The 4,740-nt window shown below is 33.8% G+C and overlaps 1 non-coding gene across 1 annotated transcript; it reads left to right on the top strand.

The window, feature by feature from the left end:
• Positions 1-2,124: 2,124 nt before the first annotated feature.
• LOC114727082 (U6 spliceosomal RNA) lies at positions 2,125-2,231 on the top strand. Its single transcript, XR_003738554.1, has one exon. It is a non-coding gene; the product is annotated as a U6 spliceosomal RNA (small nuclear RNA).
• The last annotated feature ends 2,509 nt before the right edge of the window (positions 2,232-4,740 follow it).

Genomic DNA, 4,740 nt, shown 5'->3' with positions numbered 1-4,740 from the left:
TATAGCACCTGATTTTATGCCTATTTCGGATTAGTTACTGTGCGTATCTGATTCTGAAATTTTTATGCTTAAAGTACACTCTATGAGCTTTAAATACATGGGTAGAACACTTTATTTGGATATGTGTACGATTTATGGTGATTTTTCAAAGTTAGGGTTTGAAATCTGGAAACAGTATTGAACTTTTGGAAGAGTTTCGAGTTCCGTACAATTCCGGTGCTGTTCAGCGTGTATTTGGTTCCTGAAACTAATTTTCATGTAAATTTAACTTAAGGAGCTTTCAGTGAGACTTGGAACCACTCAATTTGGATTTTTCTAGAATTAATTATGAATTTTCAAAGTTGAGCAAAAATTCTGGAAACTCTGCATGAACAGTACCCGCGAAGCAAAATTTCCAGATTTGGTATTCTTGAATCTAAGGCCATCTAAAGTGGTCATAATTGATAAGAAATGGATCTTAAGGATAGAAAATGATGAGATTTATGTTAGAAAAGCTAGAAAGAAAACCCTAAAAGGAAGAGAAAGGGTTGAGGTTCAAGAGAGCTAGTCTTGAACTTTATGTAACCTAGTGGTTCTAATAGATTGTATGATCATTATGACTATGTTTAGGATCTTTGGAACATCCAAGAGGATGTTTGGTGATGTTGACCGAATGTCCACATGGTTGGAAAGACAAGGGAATCAAAGGAAAAGCGAGGGGAAAGCCATGTTACAAGGTAGTGAACTTTACTGTGTGCGTGATATGTATGCTTGCATGATGTGGTTGTGTTGCCATGATGTGACTAAGCTATGATGAAATGTTTGCAAAGTTATGTTTGCAAGTTTATGTTATGTTTTGCCTTGGCAATATGTTATGGAAGCATGAAATGCTTTAGCTTACTTTCTATGGCATTCATGTGTTAATGTTATAACATGTCATGCATGTGCATTATGTCTTGCATGCTTATGGGTAGTGTTTGCTACTGAGATTCCCCGAATCTCACCCCTCCCTAACCAACCATTTAGTCAATCAATGATGGGCAATAATGGCATGAGAAGCAAGGAGAAGTAAGCGGAGAATTATTCTTGTTAATGGATGAGACTGTTGATAAATGTATAATTCTACTATTTTGTGAACTATGTTATGGATGTCAATGATGCCATGTATTTAACTATAATGTTTATGGCATAAATAGAAATGTATGAGAATGAATGAGAAAGAGTAATCCCAAGTTATCTATGTCAAAGAAATAAAAAGAATTAAATAGATGTTAAGGGATAAAACGTAAGTCCTGGAGCAGCGAGTTTGTAGCTCCAGTTTGACCTATCAAACGAGTGAGTTAGGTCATAAGATTTGGCAAACAAAGAGATCTGATGTTTCTCTTTAAAATGAGGGGCAGTTTGCCTGATTCTGATAATCGAGCAGAAAGTTATGCCTTTCTAAAGTTAGGCAAAAATACAGTAAAATCCGAAAATGACCAAATGAACAGTAACTTTTTCAAATGAAATTGAGCTCGAATTTCAAGGCAATCAGTTCAGAAACTATTTTTCCTCAAAATTTTATCCAAAGAGCTTTTTGTAGAACTTGGAATCACTCAATTTCAATTTTTCTACAATTAGTTATGAATTTTCGAAGTTTGTCACATTTTAAGGTGACAATGAATAGTAACCCGTAAATGAAAATTTTCAAACTTGATTTTTCATCAATTGTAGCCTTCAAAAGTGATTCCAAATGCTTCCGCAAGGAAAGTTAATTGATTTAAACATGAGGTGTTACAATCTGTGTGTAATTTTCTCTATATTTTAGCTAATATTTTAATCGATGCAATTTGCTTAGTTAGTTATTAAGTGGAATCTTTAAAAAGACACTTAAATAATGCAACACCTAACTTTTATATACCAATAGAGTCATGATAATGCATGTGAACCACAAATGCTAGTTTCCGACCTGGGAAAAAACAAGAAAGTTTTTTTTTCCTTTAGAATCTGTCAATCAAACATTTTAAACCTTTAGAATAATTGATGAGTGATCCACAATCAACTTAATCTATTATCACCTAGTATGATTTCATACTATGAAATCTCATAATATTATATTAAAAATATAGCAACCATTTTGGTTGAGAGCGCATACTTGTACCAGGCGGCGCTCTCTGTAACATCCGTTAAAATTGGAACGATACAGAGAAGATTAGCATGGCCCGTGCGCAAGGATAGCAAAACGCACAAATCGAGAAATGGTCAAAACGTGACTTAATTTGAGGGGGAAGTGCTGTTTCATTTCTGTTGTGTTGGAAGTGCTAGGAAAGGATAGCAAATTGAGTATGAGTTGTGTTGTTGATGTTTGGTGCAGTTTTGAATGGGTTATGGAAGAAATTACCCTATGAACTAGGACTTTTCAGTTCAGCCAACTCAAGAACTCAAGGGTAGGAATTGTTTCAATAAGTTTTAATGGTCCCAATGGATTTAAAATGTGATGGTATGTAGGATTATGCTAAGGAAGTATGTTCAAATTCATTGGAATCAAATATGAAAATTTATGAACCTAAGAGGAAGTGTTCAGCCATCTTGAATATATGGACTTATGATTGGATTTTGATGGTTTTGATGCTTACATTGAACTCCTTGGGCATTTTTGTGTAGGGTTATATGGAGGAATTGAATTTGGAAGCATTAGAAATCAAAGTTGAAAATTTTGACATTTTCCTTGGAAAAAATTCGTTTCTGTTTTAACTAGAACTTAAGGAAGGGATTTGATTTTGTATAATTTGATTTGATATTTGAATTCTACATGAAAAACCATGTAGGAATGGCCAAGGAAGTTTCTTGAATCAAAAGGAAAACAATTAGGCCAAAAAAAAATCCTAAGAAAAAGGGTTTAATGTTTAAGTAATAGGGAATGTGTTTGAATAATTGTTGAATGATTGGCATTGGTGTTGGTTTGATAGGTACCTTGCCAAATCCTCAAGAAAACATCTTGAACTTAAAGAAAATCAAGGACCAAGTACCAAAAGGTAGCATTGAATTACATTTGATTGCTTTCTTGCTTACATTGATGTGTTAATGTGTATGTGTGCAATGTGTGCCATGATGTGACTAAGCTTTATTGCAAATGTTGATTGCAATGTTTGAAGTATGTTGCCTTGGCATTATGTCCATTGAATATGTGTATGATAGGTTACTTTCCATGGCATAAAAGCATGAACATATAAACAAGATAAATGCACAAAAGCATTGCACGTAGTGTTTGCAGGAATGCATGATAATTGTGATTCTGTGCTACTGGGATTTCTTTGAAATCTCCCTCTTATGTTTAACACCACCTATGAGGGGGTTCAAGCAAGGGAAAAGGCAAGGAAATTGTCTTGGAGACCCAATGAACAATTAGTGTACCCTAGTGTAAATTTTGAAACTTGTTATGTAATATTATGACGCTGAAAATGTTTGTTGGATAATAGCTCCTAAGAGGAGCCAAGCATGTATGTCTATGTTTAAATATATGAAAGCATAGTAGAATATATGTTCAAGCTTGTATTAAGCCCAAATGATTAAGGATGGGTAAAAGGTTATGAAAGAGTCAAAACAAAGGTAATTAGGGGATAACCTTTGACTAAAAAGGACCAAACTTGGTGCATACGAAATAAATAGCAAATTTGAATCTGGATTTGAAATTTGGTAGACTAATAGATCACATTTTTAGCTTTAAATCAAGTGGTAGATCATTAAATTTGGAATTTTGTAGAAAGAGTTATGCCCTTTCGAAGTTGGATAAAAATACTGGAAATTTCAGAATTTACCAAATGAACAGTACATAATTGCGTGGAAACTAGTATTGATCTGTGAGAAATTGATACCTGTGAACATTTTTCCTATGTGGAACATTTCATAAGCTTCACGTGAGACTTGGAACCACTCTATTCTGATTTTTCTACATTTAATTATGATTTTTCAAAGTTGACCTGATTTCTTTTAAGGGTTACATGAACAGTAACCAAAATCAAAATTTTAAATCTTGGTTTTTACCTACTTTGAGCATCGTGTAACAATTCCAAATGGTTCTAAAGGACGTATAATGGGGTTTAAAATGAAGGTGTGACACTCTCCTCCTTATGAAGGGTGCAAAATAATATTTACATAAAGCAAGTAAAGTTACTTGCCCATATGACATATACAATAGTATAAATATTAACTCATCAAAATATTCTACTTTATAAGTACAAAATATAGCAGGCATCTCTGCTCTTCAACCAGCTCACCTTCTTCTTAAACATCTCCTTATCCTTTGAGCTACTAGCCTTCACTTTTCATCATGAATGGGAGGGTGAGATTCTAAAGAATCTTCGTAGTAGTAATTTCCATCAAACAAATGTACAGATTACATAAAGCATGCAAAACAAGTCAAAGTGAAACATAACCTTGCAAGCTAATGTAGTTAAGCATTTATGCGCAATGACATATAGACAAGCCGAATAAATAATGTGCAAATAATTGCCAGACACTGCCCCATGTCTATCAGCTACACATGATCACGGCTAAATAATCTATGCAAGGAATTAAGGATTACATGTTCTCATGCTTTAAACAGCAATATGGCACAAATGGACATGCAACAATCATACACAAGTGTAAGGTAGGAAAAAACTACTACCTGGTCAGCTTTCCTCCAAACCAAACCTTACAAATTTCTTCTTCATTTGTTTCCTTTGTGAGTTTAAGCAGATATCAAAACCTATAATATTCGTAAGGGTAAATCAATATTTG

This window comes from Neltuma alba, unplaced genomic scaffold (genome assembly GCF_004799145.2).
Source record: "Neltuma alba isolate B1F8T4 unplaced genomic scaffold, ASM479914v2 tig00012440_pilon, whole genome shotgun sequence".
In the NCBI taxonomy this organism is placed as follows: Eukaryota; Viridiplantae; Streptophyta; class Magnoliopsida; order Fabales; family Fabaceae; genus Neltuma; species Neltuma alba.
The sequence above is the reverse complement of the archived record's forward strand: the minus strand, read 5'-3'. Positions and strand labels throughout refer to the sequence as shown.